The following is a 24507-nucleotide window of genomic DNA, read 5'->3' as shown; positions in this document are numbered from 1 at the left end:
AGTCAGGCGATAATTCACAGCGGTCTGTCTAGAAGCCCTCAGTGACTTTATGGTGTAACGTCAGGTATCTTAAGTTCGTGCCTATCAATCATAGGTAACAATCTCGTTCTGTCTACACCTACGTCTAAATTTGAAAAGCCACCTTCCGGTATTTAGTGGAGAGTATTTGTGTACCATTGTCACTTCCGCCCCCCCCCCCCCCCCCCTTGTCGTGTTCCAGTCACCTACGACACCCGAGAAGGACGATTGCTCATAGGCCTTCGTGTTGGCTCTAATGTCTCTGATTTCCTCATCTTCATGGTCTTTTCGTGACATATACGTAAGAGGAAAAATTAGTTTGGTAGACACTTCTAGGAAAGCAAGTTGCCGGAACTTTAACAGTAGAAGGCCTCTCTTGCAGCTTCTGCCACTAGGGTTGCCTGACCATCCCCGTGTGACGCTTTCGCGCTTGCTAAATGAACCCGTAAAGTTCAAATGGTTCAAATGGCTCTGAGCACTATGGGACTTAACTCCTGTGGTCATCAGTCCCCTAGAACTTAGAACTACTTAAACCTAACTAACCTAAGGACACCACACACATCCATGCCCGAGGCAGGATTCGAACCTGCGACCGTAGCAGTCGCGCGGTTCCGGACTGAGCGCCTTAACCGCGAGACCACGTTCTCTACTTCGTATGTCACTCCCAGACTTCAACCTTATGATCCATAACCGTTATACCCACTTTACTAATACACTGAAATGTGTTGCTCTTACCGTCGCTTACACAGGAACCTGGCGCCTTTTACGACTCCTAGAACGCAATGCACCCTATCTAGTTTTCCATATCCTTCTCTACACTCATCATTTAGCATCTGAATAAATTTCCTCTCCTTACAAGTCATCAACCATCTTCGCAAATCCTATACATCTGGCATATTTTATCCGAACACATATCACTCAGAGCCTCTTAAATCACGGGTTTCCACGGATCCTAGACAAACATGTCCTCTCCTCTTTCTTCACTACCATACCTTTCACTTCCATTTCTACGTAATCACCAACAAGCCCCCCCTCTTTTACGCCACAACACGGCACTGACATTTGTTCATCAAAATATCTCAAGCCTTAGTCCCTAAATGTCCTCCTTTGAACAAGGCAACACTGGTATTTCTGCTTCCACTAATCGGTCAGACTATTCTTAGTCAAACATCAGCCCCGCTCCCGAACTTCCAGAAATAGCAACCGACCACTATTGCCTCTATCCCTTTCCGCCCTCCTGTCGTTGGGACAATTACTGTGACGCGACCTCCATGGATCCATGAATCCTCACTCACATCATACCATTCTCATTATGTTTTTTACAGAAGAAGATCAGGAGGAATCATACTTTATTACACTTTAATCTTATTGTCTTATCTGAGTGTACAAATTCAAAAGTCTGACATTTTTGGGATAAGAATACAGAGCAGAATTACGGCCGCTGAAGATGTCGATGAATGAAATGAGCGACAAAGAGAGAAACAGGTAAATTAATATAAAAGGCAAATCATGTGAGTAATCTGCATGTTACTGTATTTTTCAGTAAACTGAAATTAATTTGTGAATTGTACTGTCCATTCCAAAATATCCTGTCACCTCCAAAGGACGTTAACGATTGGTGTGTCCACCCATTGCCTTTATACGACTTTTTCCCGTCTCCCCACCGCACACTTTTTGATTTTATATGCCATTTATGTTGCATAATATTTTAATTAACTGTATACTGCTTACTGTTGCGAGCACAAAAGACAACATGCGATTCTCACTATTAGTTTCTGTAGCTGAAAAACTTTAACTTTGTGAACATCGACCTGTTACGTGGGGATACGCACAACACCAAGAGATTTCCGGCTGTGAACGTGTGACCTTTAATCTGCGAACTGTTTTCATATAACCCTGATCTGGCCTATTATGAATGGAACACGGTGTCATTACTGTAACTAATTATGAAATTAAACATGTCCTTCTCTACTTTCATTCTGAAATGCACTGAAAATTACTCTTATTTACACGAACAGAAGTCGCAGTATGCTATGTTCGCTAAAAAGCTGCAGTGGATTTTTTAACATATGAAAACTATTGCTCGCCACGACTAACGCGAGAGCATGAAACAAAAATGAAATATTATTTTAATATTATTATTCGCCAGAACAGGTTTCAGCACAGCAGTCTTTGATATCACACAAGTAAAGTTTTACCACTCTGTTGTACGTAAATTATTTACGTCACTGAGATTGTAATAGCAGTTGCCCAATTTCACCGGAAAATGACGTAATAAAATCCACAATTCTCCTCTGAGGTCTCCGGGAAACTGAAAGAAATAATTTTAATATACCATTACCTGCCCGCTTAATTGCGAGAAAACTGCTTTCATTCAATTGTAATTTGAATTTCCACGGCAGCGGCTACTACGATCGCGGGGCAGCTCTGCTTCATGAAAAATTCTAAGTATGCTGAAAACGGCTAAAAGTTTGGAATGAAATACTGGGAAAGCAAGCAATAAATTATTACAAGTATTGTTAACAATTTATATATTCTAAAATCAACATAAATGAAAAGTACACACTTTCTATGCATCAGCCTCCAACGGCGCCTTTTTCGAACAGAGAACAAAACAAAGCTAACCTAGTATTCAAGCGAGCGTCACAGGCTCTTACAACGTTAACGGCTGCAATAAGACAGAGGGAGTAACATTTAAATCTCCACTATTTATAATCAATTCAGTACGCTAATAAATATCTTTATTAATTTTTTCAATTATCATTGTCTGCTTCGAATTCCACACTCGCCAGCCACAGATATTATTTGCAAAATATAGATACATAAATATTGCACAACACAAAAATGAAAAATGATTATTTCCTTTTTTTTACAGACTCTACATAATAGACAACCGTTCATACAGAAATTAAATAATAATGATAATACAGGCAAATGTTTCTTTTTTCACAAACATTACACCGATTTGGCAAATGTCTCGCCAGGAGACGTCACAACTTGAACTATGCTCGGGACACACTTAATGAAATGTCTGAATCTCTATGGGGAATAGCAGCCCGACGAAATACATGTTGGCCTTATCGTCGTCTTTGAGTCCATGAATAAGGCTGAATCTTTGGCATGAGGGACATGAGAGCATCAAATCGAGAGATTACACAGGCTGTTGGCAGCTGTCCAACGACGCGGAGTCGAGATGGGCTCGGGTCAACAGTGTGACATGAAATGTAAAGAAAATTGCTTCCAGAAATTCTACACCATGAGGATATCGTAGAATTATTCGACTGCTATGGTGAACGGATGAATGACAGCATATGAAATCAGGCTGTTGTTACATGCAGAATGTCGCCACTAACAATCGGGAAAGGTGAAAGGATATAAATGACAAGATTCGTGAAAACATTAATATGCATAGTGAAAGTGAAGAAGAATTAACTATCAGCTGAGCAGAATGAAAAATCTAATGAGTCCAGAACATGGAGAGAGAGTAAATCGAAGAAAGACGAAAGTAATGAGAAGTAACAGAAATGAGGACAGTGAGAAAACATCATGATTGGTGATCACGAAGTAGATGAGATTAAGGAATTCTAGGCAGCAAATTAGCCCACATTGGATGGAGTAAGGAGGATATAAAAAGCCGATTAGCACAAGCAAAAATGGCATTCATGGTAAAGAGAAGTCTGCTGACATCAAACTCAGGCCCTAATTCAAGGAAGAAATTTCTTAGAATATAAGTTTGCATCGCCGTGTTCTATGGTAATGAAACATGGACTGTGAGAAAACCGGAACGGAAGAGAATCGAAGAATTTGAGAAGTGGTGCTACAGAAGAGTGTTGAAAATTTGGTGGATTGATAAGGTAGGGAACGAAGAGGCTCTTTGCGGAACTCGCCGAGGAAAGGAATGTATGGAAAAAACTGACAAGAAGAAGGGACGGGATATTATATCTGTTAAGGTACCAGGGATTAACTTCCATGGTACTAGAGGGAGCAGCAAAGGGTAAAAATTGTATTCAGCGACACGTTTCGCTTCTTTTTGTGACGGTTTGATACAGGTCGAATGTGTACATAGCGGACCTGTTGAAACACAGTAGAAAGCTGCGATTCGCGATACGCATACCTCTCAACTCCTGGAATCATAGAGTGAGGAGCTATTCGGTATGACAACAGTAATCAATTAGTAACTGTTGTTAGGAGGCTAAATGATTGGCAGTATGCAGGAAGAATGTTAAACCCTGTTTTTATACCCATCTTGACCGGGATATCGAACTGATGATGCGTTTCACATCATAAACGCTTTGAGGAGTTATTGATTCCTCTCTGGCCTGCACTTTGATTCCTCTGTTATGTCACTCACTGAGCATGTCTCGAATGCCTTGGGAAGACAGAATTTCGTATCAGCCTCAATCCAGCAATCATGAATTAAAGTAGATTGATTTTTCAGAGATGTAATGAGATTCCTCAATATGGCATTTGGATGTTGGCTGTTTCCGCGCCGCAACAGATAAAAGAATACATTCATGCTCACGGGGACTCACACATGCTACTGTTGTCGTTCACTAGACATTAGTTACAAATACCAAAAAATGGTTCTAATGGCTCTGAGCACTATGGGACTTAACTGCTGAGATCACCAGTCCCCTAGAACTTAGAACTACTTAAACCTAACTAACCTAAGGACATCACACACATCCATACCCGAAGCAGGATTCGAACCTGCGACCGTTAGCAGCAGCGTGGTTCCAGACTGTAGCGCCTAGAACCGCTCGGCCACCCCGGCCAGCTAACAAATATCGAATTAATCCCCAGTATGTGATGTGAAAATGTTCCAAAACGTTCATAAATTTCGGGCTGGTGACTCGTGGTGTAACACTCTTAGTCTCCTTTCAGTTCATGATGACGATGATGATGTTTACCTTGTGAGCCGCTCAACTACTCTCCTCATCAACGCCCGCGCAGAGTCCCAATCTTTACACAGTCCAATCTAGCCACTCTCATGAATGATTATGAAATGATGAGGACAACACAAACACCCAGTTCCTGGGCAGAGAAAACCCCCAATTAGCCTGGGAATCGAACCCCGATACCCGTGATCCAGAGGCAGCTAGGCCTTCAGTTCATATCAAAAAAGTGGCTCCAAGCACTATGGGAGTTAACATCTGTGGTCATCAGTCCCCTGGACTCTAGAACTACTTAAACCTAACTAAACTAAGGACAGCACACACAACCATGCCCGAGGCAGGATTCGAACTGCGACCGTAGCAGCAGCGCGGTTCCGGACTGAAGCGCATAGAACCTCTCGGCCACTAGCTGCAGGCTCAGTTCATATCATTTTTCCCGTAGAAACAGCTGAAAGCTCGTAGGACGTTGCAGGTTATGTTGTGCTGAGAAACAATTGGTAAGAAAAAATCGATACGTTGCGCCGTTTCCGTTAACAACTCAATCCTGTAGCACTGAACTTAGCCAGTTAGCCTGCTACCCTCGCAAATTCAAGGTCCCACCTGAGACGGTGTCGCCAGATGTGTTATTTGTCTGGTTTCCTAAGAGTGATGCACGTGGCGACGATAGTAAGGATCGAACCCGTGCTAAACGCGGAGCAGTCTCGTGCGCTGTCATCTACGCTGTGAGAACCAAGTTCACAAACTTTATGTGGCCGGTCACTTGAATTCGAGCGAGAAACAGCTTTATTTGCTAACTCCAGTGCTAATTAACTCGGAAACGGTGCAACGTATACAAGCTGTTCAGACTATTTCTGCCCACCCTGTATATAACTGTGAGGAAAAATCTAAATAATACTCAGTTCCACGATGGCATGTTAGATACATGAACAGGCGTGTGTAACAAAGTAGGGTATCCGAAGTATGGAGGGTCTGGGGTAGCATTGTCTGCGGGATGCGCAGCGATGTGCTGGATCAGGGCCCAGGCGGAAGCTACACATGAAGCCTGCGGAGGCAGAGCCGGGGGCCAAACCGCCTCATCCGCTCAACATTTTAAGTATCGTTAGGGGCGGCGCAGCAACTCCGCTCAAGTGACTCTTCAAACTGCAATTAAAGTGAGTAAGTTTGCCTTATTAGTCTTGCCGAGGACGGTCATTAATTTTGAGGAGCTTTTCATGTCAGCTGAAACCCGACTGGCCCTGCATTCGCGAACGAGGGCACCAAAGGCTCCACACAGCCGCGGTTCGTCCCTGCACTTCCCCTTTAGGGAGGCAAAAAGTCATTCCGTCACAGGGCAGCGGAATAATAGGTGAGTGCCAGGCGTACTCATTAGAAAACTGAACATGTGCGCTAGGCGAATTTCATTCACTACCAAGGGCCGAACAACTCTTCTCAGGTAAAAATTCCTATCTCTATTTAATGTATTCTTCTTTTGGGCGTAAGTTCTTTAAAATATACCAGCATTTCAGTATACAAACATGCACCACTAACAAAAGAGCTCACTAGCTATCCAGTGAAGTGTTTCCTAAAGCAGAATATCGAAACTGAAATACAAGGAGAATATTATAAACCTCATTGTCGAAAAGTCTCATTGATATCTAGATTATATGCTTTCAAAAAAATGTGCGGCAGTACAAGTAAGCTGTATGGCCCGGTAATTAAATTAAGATTCTAAGCGAGATTCTCTGAAAAATTTAAAAAAAATAGAAAATGAAAGAAGAAATGTAAAAGTATCTGTCACTAGCTAACATTTCTTTTCTGTCAGATTTTAATAATAATATACAAAAGAATCCTTATTTCTCAATAAAGGACTTGTGCTTTCCTAATTGAAGATATTGTGAGATTTTGAGTACAATCGGAACCTCAACATGTGAACAAAAACAAGCTATTTTTGCGGAAATAAGGCATAAACTTCACTAATACAAACATCAATTGCTGTGTGTTGCTTAAATCTAAGGGAGCTGTGTCACAGCTCAAGAAATATAAACAAAACTGGAAGAAGTAGGTAGATACGTTACAGTGGCACTTTAATTTGCAGAGTGAACTCATTAAGAGAATGGGTACGCTTTATTTATTTACCTGATCCTTGACGTAATTGTCATAGATGAAGAAATAATAGAAACGCTTTCAGAAAGATGTAAAAGAAGGGGAAAAATGAGTCACGTGCTTCTTTTATAAGTCTAAAGAAAGTAGCTGTTTTTTTCTTACTTTTTCAGTACCAGAAGTTATTACCGACTGGGAAGTGAGCTACATATTGAAGTAATACCATTATTGCAACTGCTTCACACACAGAAGATTGATATGCCTTACATGTTTATTTCATTCGCTTCAGTTGATCTCACTATGACATAGCATTTGTCACTGTGATACAAGAAAATAAATAATTCAAAAGTGCACATACATACGGAATAAATAAGTATCAACCTTATGGGGATAGGACAGGGTTCGGCCATTCCCTTCATGAAGGAAGCATTCTGGAATGCTTTAGGAAACCCCGGAAGACATAAATCAAGCTGGCCGAACAGAACAGACTCTTACCCCCAGCCGCCGCCCGCCGAATGTGAAGTAATTTTCTTAATTACTGCACTACTTCATTCGACTGATCTTTATTGTACACGATTCTTTGATTTACACACAGTTTACTCCAGATAAATTGCAATATGAAACACAGTTAACCCCTGTACTCACTAAAAACACCCTCCAGTGACTCCTGGAGCACTAACATGCTTCTATACCGCTTGCAATAATTCCAGTGCGCCCAGAAACCTATCTGCAGGACCGTTAATATGTAACTACACTCCAGGCACATCTTCATCCACTCCCCTGCTTCCACGTGAAAAACTAAGGCAGCGTCTCCATGATGAATGAGATGTTGAAATCAGGAGAATGATAAGACATTACCATAATGGATTTCCTGGTGGGAAGGCGTGCCGGTTCCCGGCACGAATCCACCTGGCGGATCAGTGTCGAGGTCAGGTGTGCCAGCCAGTCAGTGGTTGGCTTTTAAGGCGGTTCTCCATGTGCCTCGGCGAATGCGGGCTGGTTCCCCTTATTCGGCCTAGTTGCACTTGTCGGCCATTGCTGCGCAAACACTGTCTCCACTTACGCGTACACCATACTACCAGGAGAAACCGCACAATAACCCTGGGTTCGGTGTGGAGCGGCGGTGGGGTGAGTGGTCTGCGGTAGACTGTTGTGGTATTGTGAACCACTGAAGGCTACAGCGGGGACGAAGCCTTTCCGTCATTTCTAGGTCCCTAGTTCAATACAATACTTTACAATACAATACCATAATGGAATACGGATCTTGACCCGTGCCCTTCTAGTAAAACATTACAGTTTCACCATGTAGTAACATGTGAGAGGGTGTTGTAGTTGTCTCCTGTTCTATAAGTAATCTTTAGCTATGTAATATGCATCACTTATGAAGAATGACTTACCTGCCACTTTAAACCGATGTATTTTAGGAACTTTTCTCGTCTCCTTGGCAGTTTATTATACCATATTATTTCAAGATAGAAAATGTTATTTTGAGTTTTCTGTTTGGTTCTCATCGGTAAATGTATGTCCAAACAGACTCTTGCTCCATGATTATGTGTAGAACTATTAATGAAGTACTAAGTAAAGTTCTCCCTAAGATGTACAACACATCTGCAGGTGTACTCACTTGGTGAAATAAGGATACCCAGTCTTTCAACACCGCATGGCGGCGCGGATGGTCACCCATCCAAGAGCCGGCCACGCTCGACATCGCTTAACGTCGGTGATATGACGGGAACCGGTGTATTCACTGCTGCAAGGCCGTTGCACGCTTATTATAAACTTCTTTCTTAAATGCTCGCTTGTAGTCATGCTTATTTGATTTCGTCACTTTCTCAGACAGCGCATTTGGTCTGGGAGGCCCTGCTCCCTTTACAGCATACTTTTTCTGGTAACTTTCTTTTCTGTTCTCTCTTAATACAGGTTCAGCAGCGTTCGTATTGACACTGCACAGTAAAGCCGATTCCTGTACAGTAGACAACCAACTCCAAACACAAACTGCCGTATGCTGAAATCATTAAATTCATGCAGTACTGTCTACTAACATGGTCACGACTAGAATACGAATGAGGCGCTGAGAGCCACAAGGGCCAAAAGCGCCCGCCTTCGACCCCCATACTCTATCAAAGAAACCACCGTGCCGCTTTTAGTGAATGTTCAAATATATATATATGTACAATGTGGGCCATCAGTACAGATAAACTTGACCCACCCTAAGATCAACAAATGTCAGAAGCATTAATATGTGCTACAGTCAACCAGTCGACGATGATGTATGTTATGGTTCTCAGCGCTTCAATTGGATTACTGTACTCTCGCAGGAGAGCTTCCGTAAAGTTTGGAAGGTAGGAGACGAGGTACTGGCAGAAGTAAGGCTGTGAGGACGGGGCGTGAGTCGTGCTTGGATGGCTCAGATGGTTGAGCACTTGCCCGCCAAAGGCAAAGGTCCCGAGCTCGAGTCTCGGTCCGGCACACAGTTTTAATCTGACAGGAAGTTTCATATCAGCGCACACTCCACTGCAGAGTGAAAATCTCATTCTGCACGTCACAGGTTCGAATCCTGCCTCAGGCATGGATGTGTGTGATGTCCTTAGATTAGTTAGTCTAGGGGACTGATGACCTCAGATATTAAGTCCCACAGTGCTTACAGCCATTTGAACCATTTTCACGTCACGGAAATATGGAGGGATATCCTTAATTACCGGAGCCCTAGCTCCAAGCAGAGGGGAACGGTTCAGGTCAATGGGAACGATGGAGTCCGTGTCGACGATATTACGTTCCATGACCATGTTGTTTTAGTAAGTCTTGTCTCAGATCAACCAGCGCAGTACCAGATAGCTGTGGAGTGTCGCAGAGCTGAACTCCACTGACGAACTTCACGCTGTGTCACACCAACCACTACTGATGGGAGAGCCGATGAAGTACTAGCAGCAGTGCAGTCCCAAGTGATGTATTCACTGAGAATGGGAAGAAAGATTACGAGAAGGCCGATAGTACTGGGTTCAACACCTGTCGCCTACACCAACCAGCGGGGGGGCCGAGCGGTTCTCGGCGTTTCAGTCCGGAACCGCGCGACTGCTACGGTCGCAGGTTCGAATCCTGCCTCGTGCATGGCTGTGTGTGATGTCCTTAGGTTAGTTAGGTTTAAGTAGTTCTAAGTTCTAGGGGACTGATGACCTTAGATGTTAAGTCCCATAGTGCTCAGAGCCATTTGAACTATTTTACACAAACCCGCGGATTTGGTGGTCCCTGCTGTACCAGGATGGGCAAAGCATCCGTATCGACGCCAGAGGAAGGACGTCTCGCTAGGACGAAGACGCAAGGATTGGTGCAGCGTCCGAGACCGAGAATCTATCCGTGACCAGGGCAGGAGGCAACTACGGCCAGCAGTGCACCACCCTTTGTAAAGTTGTCACAATAAACGATTCACTGAACAATCGTGTTCTCGTAGCGCCACCAGCGATTCCTGACATCGAGTAGTTGCGTCATCCGCTCGGCCCCTCTGTAATCATTTAAAGGCTTTAGCAGTGGTTCAAAGGTGGGTTTTGTACTACGTATATTGATTCAAGGACTACCAAGATCAACCACTCTACTTGATCAATAAATGGTCTGATTTTGTCTAATCGTGTCTTGAAGATAGTTGTCTGCAAGACATACAGCTCGCTCCAGAGTGGACTTTTCTCGTTAAACCGTTTACTGAAAGCCAAGAGCAGTCAGTCTGCATACCAATCACGCAGCGGTGTGCGCCCTGCAGGCAAGAGACACGTCCGTTTGTTACTGAGTCAGATATATGTAGGCTACACTCTGAATGAATGGACGAGTTTCCCTCCGGTGATGATACTTCCCTTAGATAGAAGGCCGATTCACGTTATTTCGTCTGAAACGGGTATGATACGAAATTTAATTGGAGCTACACCTTAAGATGATGGCAGTTTGTTGGTCGTGATGCGGCAGGGTTGGGGGAGATTACGTTGAATGAGCGTGTGGATCTACAGATCTCATTTTCGGGTGATGCTCTGGGGTACAGAAACGTTCTCCAACGACGTGTGTGGTTTTTCAGAGGTATCGCAGCTTCCTTGTCGTGGACGATAATGTCCGTCCATCTCGAGCTCTTCCGTGGGGTTCAGAAGGGCGAGTGGCGGTCTCTCGAGTTGATTCAACTTACGGGAGCTTGCCACGATGGCGTCAAACTTGCACAGAAGCTAGAGGCAGCCGTACACTTCTTCTTATCTTCCTGACTTTCCAATAAAAAAGAGTTTATGACGTATCTTCTGTGATAATACTGAGCTCTGCACCTCAGCTTCACACTCTGGCCCACTCTTCTTCTCTCTCCTCCCTCCTTAACATAGCGTATATAACTTTACAAACGCATATGTGTGGTAATATGTCTAACATACTCAACTGTTTGATTTGTTTTATATGACATACACATAGATTAATTATAAAATGATAGGGGCAGATTTCTGAAATATGATGTTTTAAATACAATCGAGATACTATTTTAAGTTGCAGATGTGCAATGAAATTCGTGCAAAATGCAAGAGCGTAGTTGCCCAAGATAACGATGGACGTAGTGTATTCTCATCATTTATAGCAGTTCATGGCCATCAGCATTAGAACGTAAGTATTGAATTTAATGCCACAAGAGGAAAAGATTCACATCACGGCACAGTTGTATGGATCAGTGCTGCGGCCACTTGAGGTCTTCTTCTAATGTTAAGGCCGATAAGTGGAGTCTCTCACGACATATTCCATACTGGCACGGTCATGAGAGCTTTGGTGGGGTGCTGAATTGCGACGCGGTGTGGAGGAATCAGGATACTGTGCCGCTGATAGCACCATGGCACACATGGACACTGCTGCAGTAGACAGGAAACCGGAAAAGCGGCCACGGATCGTCGACTGACTGTTGCGGAATACTACATACCCACACTGCTCCAGTATTCCCAGTGGTTGCTTGATATGGTTCAGATGGTTCAAATGGCTCTGAGCACTATGGGACTTAACATCTGAAGTCATCAGTCCCCTAGAACTTAGAACTACTTAAACCTAGCTAACCTAAGGACATCACACACATCCATGCCCGAGGCAGGATTCGAACCTGCCACCTCAGCAGCAGTGCGGTTCCGGACTGAAGCGTTGCTTGATACCTTTTCAATAAAAGCAATTATGTCATCAGTGAATAATGTTGCTATTTAGGCCAATATATACTTGATTAGAATGAGTCGTCGTCAGACCGATGTTTTGTAGTGGAAAACATCATATACAAAACGTAGCCGCAGATGTAACAACTTAGATGTATTATTCCGCCGTAATGCTTTAGTGTTGTGTGTATTGTTATATTCGTTACATTTTATCATTTATCATGTTACATTCCAAGTGAGACTGCACGATGTATAGCTTACAGCAGGAAATCCCCACTCACCTTTTTGGTGACTTCTTCTGCAGCACAGTCCTGCTGTAAAAGGTGACGGAAAAATTAGCCGCACTAGTCGTGTCGGCAGGATGCAATATCAATTAAGTTTCAGGCTGACTACTGTGGGGTCCTGTCCACTCGTATGTTATAGGGTACGTCAATGATGTTGCTTTCTCGGATAGCTATACAACAATTCAAGCAAATCGCATTAATGGTTTTTATTACAATAAAGTAGGCTGACAATACTTAACTTTGGTTTACAAGAACGTGTCACAAGCGATTGGTGAAATACAAACAACACAGCCCAACAATGGAAAAACATTTTTGCCGAAAATACCTTACTCTTATGTTTTTTGGGGTTGGAAATCGAAATATGATACTTAAAAAACTGTATCACCTACTACTTCTTCCCATTTTGCAGTTAAATTTCTTAAATTAAGCGAATTTTTATAGAATTTAACAGCTTTTATACACCGAAAATAACTTGTAAACGAGATGTAATGAATGTAGGTGACGTTGGTAACATTGCTGAAAAACATTTGCTGGAGAAAAAGGCCGATCCTATTTTTGTGTTGACAGATGGCGATTCGTTTACTGTTAACCTGACCTCAATTTCCCGGTTCCTGTACATGTGCTCAGTAAAATGTATAATGGTGGTTGTAAAAACTCTGCTGACTGTTTTTGTTATATTTGTGGTGAATTTGTATTAAAAGAACACCAAAGAAACATTACAGACTTTGTGGTAAGGGTTTCTCTATCATTCTTTGGATCTAAACTTGGCGATCAAGATAAATTTTGGTCCCCGCATAAGATATGTTATGTGCGTGTTGAAGATCTGTGAAAATGGTTCAAAATGGAGAGAAAAGCCTTTAGATTTGAAGTTCCTATGATATGGAGGGAGCCAAGAAATCATTGCGATAATTGCTACTCTTGCAGTGTTGGTATTACTGGCCATAATTTGAAAAACAAGAAGGTAATAAGCTACCCTAACCTTCCGTCCGCCATCCCACCAGTAGATTTCCCAGTTCCTGAACCACCAGATGATTTAGATTCTATTCCAACAGAAGTATTTTCTGATGTACAATGTGATTTAGATGAATCAGACGATGATGAATTCCATTCTAATACAGAAAGTGTGGAGGCCAAATTGTTTACTCAGACCGAGCATAACGATTTGGTTAGGCCTCTGGGCTTAGCGAAACTATGAGTGATAGCAAACAAATAACGCTAGGTTTTGATTCAGCTCATAAAAATCTATAATGATCAGCCATCCAAATGAAAAAAAAGTTTTTCAAAGAAAATTTTTCGTTGGCCTGTGTAATAAACGTTTTTCGCCACATGGAATATCCTTGCAAATAATAGATCACAAATAACAGCTCCTCTACTGCTGTCTTCTAGTCCAAATCTACTAGTGTCCGTCTTCTACTGTACAGCCGAGGCTGCCAGGAGCGGTGCTTATATTCTCTTCGGATAGAGGCCCCTCTTGTCGTGGTGCACTCCTACTCAGCGTAGTATTGGCTGACGTCGTCGCACAGCCTTCTCTGCTCTTGTGTTCTTCATCTTCGTGCCGGCGCTTGTCGTTACGCCGGATCAACTACCAACTAAGGATACCGTTGAATTAAAATTATGGTATAAATTCACTCTCTTAAATACACACTTAGTCATCAAGCGCTATTCATATATATTTCTAAATATTATAGTCACTCGTAATGTACAATCACTGTTTATTAAATTTCAGATTAAGCCTTCAACACTGCCCTATTACTGAAAACACCAACTAATTATCTGTGGATCGAATACCCCCTAAATACTCTGCGAATGTTCACTTTGAACAATCAGTTCCCAGTTACCAGAGCATAATCCGCCACACTGGATTTAAGTTTTTTTTTTTCCCTAAGTCGTCAGTCTTCCGAATGGTTTAATGCGGCCTGCCACGAATTCCTCTTGAGTGCCAAACTTTACATCTCAGACTAGCACTTGCAATCTACTGTAGAGAAGCAGCCTACTCACACCACATAGAATTCATATACCTTCGATTGTGTGTCAGCCTAGTCCGCTGTAACTAGCTATAACGTCACAAATGTTGCGCAATACCTTACTTATAAAATAAATAATCTGAAAAGATAATAGCATGTCAGGAATGATGCTAAAATGGTAAAGTGTTAAGTTTCAGTTTAGTAACTTTCAGTTTAGTAACTCTGATTCTGAAGGTGGCAGAGGTAAAATACAGGGAGCGAAAGGCTATTTGTAATTTATACAGAAGCGAGATGGCAGTTATAAGAGTCGAGGGGCACGAAAGGGAAGCAGTGATTGGGAAGGGAGTGAGACAGGGTTGTAGCCTCTCCCCGATGTTATTCAATCTGTATATTGAGCAAGCACTAAAGGAAACAAAACAAAAATTCGGAGTAGGTATTAAAATCCATGGAGAAGAAATAAAAGCTTTGAGGTTCTCCGATGACATTGTAATTAAGTCAGAGACAGCAAAGGACTTGGAAGAGCAGTTGAATGGAATGGAGACTGTCTTGAAAGGAGGATATAAGGTGAACATCAACAAAAACAAAACGAGGATAATGGAATGTAGTCGAATTAAGGAATTAGATTAGGAGATGAGACACTTGAAGTAGTAAAGGAGTTTTGCTATTTGGGGAGCAAAATAACTGATGATGGTCGAAGAAGTGAGGATATAAAATGTAGACTGGCAATGGCAAGGAAAGCGTTTCTGAAGAAGAGAAATTTGTTTACATCGAGTATAGATTTAAGTGTCAGGAAGTCGTTTCTGAAAGTATTTGTATGGAGTGTAGCTATGTATGGATGAGAAACATGGACAGCCGCTGTAGACGTGCCGTATGCAGTTCAACGCGGTGCGCCTCATCAGTAATTCTGGTACGCCGCGCCGGCAACGCCATACGTCGCGCAGAAGGAACTGAGTTAAGAGAAAAGCTGTTCAACTTTTTACTAACCTTCGCTAAAAGACTGTCGGCGATGGAACCGTTAAAAGAATCTGAGGGTATGAGGTTAAAATTAAATCAGAACCAATGTCTGATGAAGAAAGTGCAAATCCAGATAACGTTTCAAATGTAAATCTGCTTGAAAATAGTGATGTAAAGTGAAATCCCAACCATTGTCCCCTGACAATAATGTGAAAAGAGGCAATAATTCAATAACAGAAACCTCTGTAGTAAAGCAGAAAACAGAGATTGTTAATTTACTGGGTGATACTTTCTCTGATGATTTAAAAATGAAACAGTCATCAGAGGTGGCAATGTTTGAAAAGGAAAGATTGGATATGTCAGATCAATTAGATGCTTCATTTAGTTTTGATGATTCTGGTATTGGGTCTAGTTTTTCGTCACCTCAGTGTGATAAGAAACCAGCTAATGAGCAACCCATAGATTCTGGGGCAATTGCTTTAAATGTAATATTGCAGGCAATATTAGCCCGTAAAGCTAAAATGACAGCCAGTAATGCTAAAATGACAGCTGAATTAGAAACTTACTTCAAGGCTGGCTGCAGTAAGTTGAAAGGGGATTTAAAAGCTGAGCTCAAAGCAGATGTGGACAGTTTAAATTATAAGATTGATTCCAACCATGTTAACATTAAGGAAAAAGTTGCTCAGAATTGTCTGAGTTGCATAAAACGGTAAATTACGAAGTTGCCGAAATTCGCAAAGACTTCCAAAAGGAAGATGCGAAACTGGAGCAAAAGTTAACAGAAAAGATAGAGGCGGAATCTGAACTGTCCTCAAATAGATTTAAATATGTTAATGTAAAAGTGAAAATATGTCAAGCAGAGGTAGAAGCAATTAAGACTGATACTACTCATGTTGTGCGAAGAGTAGGTAATGTTGAAATGGAAGTAGAAACTAACATTGCTAAAATTGAGAGTAAAATAGCTTCAGTGGCTTCTGGTAAGGGTATTGTACAACAAGTTGTAGCTCCACACGCCGCTTTTATCGGGTGTCGCCAGTTCTTACGGTTCGAACCAGACAAAAATATCCATCCGCTATATTTCTGGAACGATTTTGAAGATGTGTTTCCATCAGTTTGGTCGTGTGCGAGAAAATTTCGTTTATTAGAAGTCATATGGCAGGTGATGCAATGCGTTGGTCAGATGATGTCATGTAGAAGTGTAGCACATTGGTGGGATTTAAGACAGCTTTCATTAATGAATACTGGGCTAGTCATAAGCAGAATGAGGTGTCGAGAGAATTTTGGAGTGGGAAACGCTCTAACGCAGGCAGGGAATCTATCAAAGGGTTTGCCAGATCTTGGAGTTCACGTCTGTCACATTTAACGGATAAGCTGAAACCTGGAATCATAATACTAGGTCTTGAAGCTAAATGGCCATGGTATTGGCAAAGTAGGATCATATCCGCCCCTAGAGACAATCTTGACCGTTTCATTGAATATTTGGAACGCGTAGAGCGTGTTGCTTCCAACGAGGAGCAGGCACGTAATAATAGAAATAGTAATAGCATTAATAGCAATTTTAAGAATGAGCAGAATGGCAATGTAAATATCCAAACATTGGGTGTTCGCCATCCTAATAAAGGTAGGAAATAGAGAAATAATAACCATAGCGAACAATGGTGACCTCATGATAGTAATTTTGTTCGTAACGAAAATGTGCAGGTAAACAACAGTATTGAAAGCAATGCTGTTCCAGCTAAACATAATAGCAGTAAGGGAAACAGTAGTTGGCAGAGGCATAAAAACTAGTTCGCTTCTATGAGGACACTGGCCGGTTACTTTTCCTAAGCCAGTAATTACAGCGATTGGTAAGACAGATCAAAATACTCAAACCGAGCGTTCGGATGATGAGTCGGTAGCCTCCAATGATACAGGAGAAATATTAAACCACTCACAGTATGTAGTTGATACCATGTTAGAGACGCTTTCCAAGTGGGAAGAGCGCAGCAATGTAATGTTAGGGAAGAGCTACAAAGTACTGAATTGTCAGGTGAAGAAGCAGAAGAAATTGATGCTTATATCTACGATGAGGATGATGTGCTCTTATCTAAAGTGCCTGTGCAGGATGTCGATACTGTGCTGACAGATTTAGGGCAGGAGGTAAATGTAAATGTAGAGGATTTCCTGTTGTAGGTCGATGAACCCAGTAGCTGTACCCAGTTGTCACTTCAGAAGGAACTCGACGATAATAATGAAAGTGGTTTAGCTGTAACTAGTGTTATGCCCGGTTTGGAGGCGCAGAGTCACACCGACCACAATAATTTGGGTCACGTTCAGCAAACTAAATGTAATGAAGTCGTGCGGTGTTTTGATTTGAAAGTAGTAGGCCAACTGGAAAAGGCAGTTGAAAATGTGGTTCAGGAAAGCCATACACACCTTGATTAAACGTAATGAAGACAGATGTCGATCACTTTACCTGGAGACAAATCCAAAAGGAACTGTTGGATGAATTTGAGGAACCACCTGTACAACCTAGAATAAGCCACCCTATGATACTAGTGAATATATAAGGTATCAATGTACGTTGTCTCTTAGGCAGTGGCAGTGAGGTGAGTGCGTTGTCTCAGTCCTTCTTTGGTGCCTTACGTAGTAAAGATAAGCTTACAGTACACGTAGTAACTAATGATAAGACTTGGGAGCTGCCTATACCAGTTCTGAAAAATAGAAGGTATTGTTGATCTTAGTAAAGGTATGGCCGATTCCCTCTTCTAACGAAAATATCCACCGATGAGGAAAAGTTAAGGCCTAGGGCAACTATAAGTAAACGAGCATTGAAAAGGAAAAAGCGCCATGACGCGAAAGCTGTACCTACCAGTTTTGAGATAGGTCAGTTAGTCCTTATCAAATCCAAGAAAAAGTCTAAGAAAATTAATGCGGAAACAAGTAAATTCATGTTCGTATACCAAGAGAAGAGATTTCTTAGTGTTACAGAACATATGCAGATAAGTTGTAATGATGAATTCATCTCGTATAGCAAGGAATGGCAATAATAATGGAATTGAACAGTGTTTGTGGTTCAGACGTGAAGGAAACGTCCTTGAAGTATTTATGAGGTTGGGGCTGGACATTAATTTGGTGTAGTGTGTGCTAGGACACGCCTACACGTATTAAGGTTATGAGTTGTTGGCGTGAATGCGACCGTAGGTACCCTTATATTAAATGAGACAAAGCAGTTTATGGTGTCCTATAGGTTTAAGGAATTTAGCAATACGCATATCCATGATTACTTAATGCACTTTAGTAGTAGTCGACAGAGACTACCTGTGGTTTCAGCATCCGATCGAGTGGAAATGGATTGCCACGTGAGCAAAATGATCAGCTGCAATACACCATAGAAATGAAACCAATGTGCTATCCTGTGCTTTAAATTGTTAATAGAGTGACTATTACATAAGTACATACACTAGCAACGTAATTGAATAACATAACTGCAGACGTGAAACATTATTAATAGCTCAGCATAATTAAACTTCAATGGAATGTGGAACTGACACAGCAGCGAAGGACCAATAAGTTAATTTAGTAATCGGCTAATCATAGTGTGTTTTGAACACTCAGCAATTGCACTCTTATCACCACAAGTTACTCAAATGTACAGAAAAGTTAAGAATGACAAATAATATTCAAGTATACTCATACTGTCGCTAAGAAAGAGATAGTTGACGATGAGTCAGCCTGTAAATAAATACAAATGTGTCAGGAATGTACCGAGCAATGGTTCAGTGATCCGGCCCAGAAAGGATAATTTGAGATTTAAAGGTTTCATGGTTGTATGCGTTGGGCATAGAATTTTCTTTAGTACATGATTAACGGCGTATTGAGCCATATTGTTACCTTTAATTACGGTAAAGTAACCAAGAGATTGAAATAGAAAACCGTTCTGTTAACTTTGTTTCAGAAACGAGTGAGAGGTAAAATGTATATATCGCCATTTCACTGTGACCCTCCCTTAGTTATTAAGTGAACGGAGTCTGAGGCACTCTTTTTGTTTGTTCTACAGGACAAATCAGACAATGGCAGCCTGGCAGCTGCATGAAAGCGTGGAGTGACTTGGATACAACTCACATTGACATCTCCAATTTCTCTGTTGTAGTATATAGTGGACGTGAAAGACGCACACCATAGCAACTTCCCCCCTATACCCCTGTGAATCGAAATGCCGAACTCCAGCCAAAGTGGCTACAATAACATATGTGAAAATTGAAGTGTTGTGATTCGTGAAATTCTCTTTTAGGTGTAGAAAAGGGTGCTAAGATTTCATTATTTATTTATGTAACAAGAATAACCATGAAATTTTCGTTGTACCTACGTACGTAAAAATATCTACAGACAATTTAATAGGTTTAAGATTTTCACCTAATTAAGCGAAACTTGAGCCAGACATTTTCACAATTTTACATGTTTATTTGTTTATGTATTTGAGGCAATATGTATGCAAATTGTTTCATTGATTTTCGAAACTACTAAAAATTTTAGTGATTTTCTAGGCAGTACCATGGCATCCATTTTATACCTGTTTAATGAATAATTTGATATACAAGGCATTAGTGACGTGAATTTTGCAGACTTTCAATTTACATATTTGACAGATGTTCTTATCAGTTTCGTAATTTTGCTTAAGAGGCAGTGAACAAGCCAGCAATCTGAATAACTGGAGTAGGTAAAAAGTTTTCTTTCAATCTTTCTAAATGTTTAAATTTCAATTTCTCCATTTTCGTAGGGAGTTAAGCTGTACTCTTGCTTCCTCTTTTGCAATTATTTTTTTTTCATTTACATCCAAAAATATTAAGTAGAGAGTGATGTAGGGAAACAGCCTACTTACACCATATAGAATTCATATGCTAACCATTGAGTGCCTGCCTAGTCCACTGTAACTAGCTATGACTTCATAATGTTGTGCAACACTTTAAAAGTAAAGTAAATAACATGAAAAGTTAATAGCATGTCATGAATAATGCTAAAATGATATTGTTAAGTTTCAGTATACAAACTTTAATAGTTTTCGAAATTTGGACATTTTACGTAAAAATCATCGGCAAAACAGGAAGGAGCTGGAAACTTCAAAATTTATATTCGGATTCCTTTTTCATTGCAATTTAATGGAAACAGCATGCTGGATCTCATAAAGTAATCTTTTGGTTGAAATTTATAATTTTCTGTTTTTGTGTACTAAGAGTACGGAAGCAAGATAGATTAAGCAAGTGATTAGATAAAGCTGGGATGTTTAGATTTAGGTAGAATTGAGATACGTTATAATAACAAAGATGTGAGAAGTTTCCAAAAGGTAGCTATAAAACTATAGCTGTAGCGTCTCTCCAAAGGGCAAGTTCAGAGCAAATCTATTGTGTGCAGTGCAACTAAAATCATTCTCTCGTCAAAAGTATTTAGCTTAACCACATCAGAATATTATTACAGATACTTACCTGTGTGCTGATTGCACAATTTAATTGAGAGTTTCATTGGCCTTCGGCGAATGAAGCAATTAATTATTTAGTAACTTGAAGTGGTGCTTTATTAGTCCGAGTGGCTAGTTAGGAAGGCAAATGTCGTCAGCTGCGCTTTCGGCGGTCCGCACCGCGGCTATATAAATTGGAACGTTGCGAGCTAGAGTCAGTTCCCAGTTCTCTTCTAGATTCGTATCAGTGCGCACTCCGTGTCGGAAGCCACGTAGCGTTTGTGCAGTTGCAAGGATCAGCTTCGGATGCCGTATTACGTAACTCTGTATGCACATAACAATGAGTTCGCATTGTGGTAACGTGTTAATTGCGGAACGACTTCAGTGATTTATTGCCGTTTGTGTACGTCATATTTTCACGTGTCGCTGCAGAATAGACCTTCTATCATTACTAGCGTGGCGTTTGATGAGTATTAACATCAGATTTTTTTGAGCATACGCTTTGGACATTTACGTCGATAACTATTATTGAACAGTTTCGTTATCTAGGGATAATAGGATCAGCAATAGACTCTGAACAGCTCTGATGGTGCAATAGCTGATAGTAGAACTGATAGGGTAAACAAGTGCCTGGAACTTCAAGCTTTATCCTTTTCAGAATATAGTGAAAATTGTTATAGTAAACTGCATTTTCTATGAATCCCAGACATCACCCTAAATCCTCAGCGTAATGAACTTCAATGATCAATAACTTTATTTCTCCATCAGAGTGGGCAGAGTGAACTCTAATTGCAATCATCACGTTATTGCTAATTACTTTCTGGTTGGCAACGTTATTGTTAGGGAGCCTGTGTTGAGAACGACAAAAATTCGAAAGAAAATACATTTTCCACCCGCCGCCCCACACTACATCCTCATGTATTTGCTGACTGTATTCCAAACTCTGTCTGCTTCTACAAATTTTACCCTCTAGTACCATGGAAGATATTTCCTGATGTCCTATCATCCTGTCAGTTGTTCATCTCATCCTTTTCAATATATTCCTTTCCTCTCCGATGCTGCGCAGAACCTCCTCATTACTTTCTTTATCAGTCCCCGTAATTTTCAACATTCGTCCGTAGCACTCATATCTCAAGTGATTCGATTCTCTTCTGGTCTGGTTTTCCCGCAGACCATGTTTCACTACCATACAATGCTGTGCTTCAAATGTACATTATCAGAAATTTCATCCTCTAATTAATGTCTATGTTTGATAATACTAGACTTCTGTTGGCCAGGAATGGCCATTTTGATAGAATTGGACTGCTTTTGATGTTCTCGGTCCTCCACCCACCAGAGTCTATTTTGCTACCTAGGTAGCAGGATTCCTTAACTTCATGTACTCGTACTGTTCTCATTTCTGATACTTCTCATTACTTTCGTCGGTGTTCGATTTACTGTCTATCTACATTCTATACTCATTAGATTGTTCAGTCGATTCAGCACAGCCTATAAATCTTGTTCACTTTCAACAATAATAATAATGTTATGAACGAATCCTATCGCTGACATCTTTACACCGTTAATATTAATTCCGTTCTTCAACCTTTCTTTTATTTTCGTCGTTACTTCTTCGATGCATAAACTGAACAGTAAGGGCGAAACACTACGTCCCTGTCTTACACTCATTTTAATCCCAGCACTTCGTTCATGATCTTACAGTCTTATTATTCCCATTTGTTTCTTGTACATATAGTACATGATCTATCTTACCGTAAGGCTTACTCCTTTTTTCTCACAATTTCCAACATTTTCGAGAACGCATTCTCCTAAGAACGTCTCTTGATTTTTCTTGCTTTCGTTATCAGCCGCAACTTGGAAATTTCATTTCTGGTTCTTTTACCTTTCCTAAAACCAAACTGATTGTCGTCTAACACATCGACAATTTTCTTTTCCATTCTTGTATACTACCCTTCTCAGCAGTTTCGGTGCACGAGCTGTTAAGCTGACTGTGCGATAATTCACACACTTGTCTTGAAATCTTAGGAACTGTGTGGACGGTATTTTTCCGAAAGTCAGATGGTACACCGCCAGACTCACACATTCAACGCATCAATGTGAACAGTCGTTTTTGCCACTTCCACCAATGAGTTTAGAAATTTTGATGGAATGTTATCTATCCATTCTGCCTTACTTGTTCTCAAGTCTTCAAAAGCTGTTTTAAATTTTCACTCCAATACTGTACCCCTGTCCCTTCTATATCGGCTCCTGTTTCTTGTTCTCTCACGTCATCGGACAAGTCTTCCAACTCATACAGGATTTCAATGTACTCTTTCTATGTATCCGCTCTCTCCTCTGTATTTAACAGTGCAATTCCCACTTCACTTTTGATGTTACCAACCTTGCTTTCACTTGCACGGAAAGTTGTTTTACTTTGCAGTATGCTGAGTCCGTCATTCCGACAATTGTTTCTTTTTCGATTTTTTCACTTAAGTCACCAATAAAAATACCTGCACTTATGCCCGCTATCTATTATCTTATGCCCAGTATCTATTATAATAATTATTATTACAGTTATTATTATTAAGTTTTATATTACTTAGCCTTTTCTTCTATGGGCGGTGAAATGCTGGTGTAAAGCCTCCAAATGGTTTCAAGCTCTTTCGTCGTATTCGAGTGCACAACTTTTTTTTCTGAGGGAAGACACACATCCGGCTTGGACCACATAGACGCGCAATAAGGAGAAACACACCATAATACCATTTTAAACAGTTTAACTGTATTAACAGATTTATTTTCCTATTCTGGAAACCTCTGTCTCAATTTCTTTTCATTTTATTAATAACTTCGAGTTTTCAGATCACTAAGGCTTAATTCAATTAAAGATGTGAACCGCTAAATTGCCTGAGCCTACGTCCGTGACAAAACACAACGCTTTATAAGAGAGGAAACGTAAAATCGCATTCTTCGTAACATCTTGAGATGACCAATTAGAACAACTTCCTTTGGTAACGATTTGTTGACAGCCATAAAAATAGCCCTGAATCACCTTTCGAACATGTTTTAATTTGATTAAGCCAGTGCTACATCAAGAGAGGTGATCGTGTTAATCTGTATCATTTTTCCTAAGGTCTTTTATTTCTATATACGTAATTCTTAATTGTAGGTTTAATAACGTACTGTAGCATTCACAGTACTGTTTCCTTTCACAGTTAGCCTTTTGTCTAGTAGTAATTTCTTCACGGTAGCTTCGTTTTTGTGCCCGAAAATTTCTCTCATTATTAGGACCATTACAGCGCCCTAAAACAGCAGCGGAGGATGGTAGATTAATAGTTGTAACAGCATTACTCCTCAACTTGAATTTCGGAGGAATATTGAACAGTACACTTTTCCAATCCATTACATAACCAAAATCAGTAATATATATTGAGCAGACACTACCATTTTCAACTGAAAACGAATCTGCACGTTGACAACCATTTATCCATTTTTGTTTCGTTGTTTTGAGGCGATATGGGAATCTAATTCCTAACTTACTTACTTGTCTGCTGGGATTAGTACAACAGATGATAGACCAGCAAACCATTACTTTTCATTTAAAAAGTTGCTCTATAAAACTCCGACAGTACACTGATGATTACGCTAGTTGTTAATAAAAATTCACAGTGCCGTAAGCAACCTTAGTTTCACAATTACAATATAATACGTTATGGCAATTGTGGGCTGCTGAGCGCTGGTTGGGTCCACTCTGACGTCAGC

The sequence above is a fragment of the Schistocerca piceifrons genome, chromosome 6 (genome assembly GCF_021461385.2).
Source record: "Schistocerca piceifrons isolate TAMUIC-IGC-003096 chromosome 6, iqSchPice1.1, whole genome shotgun sequence".
Taxonomy (NCBI): Eukaryota; Metazoa; Arthropoda; class Insecta; order Orthoptera; family Acrididae; genus Schistocerca; species Schistocerca piceifrons.
Note: the sequence above shows the minus strand (reverse complement) of the source record.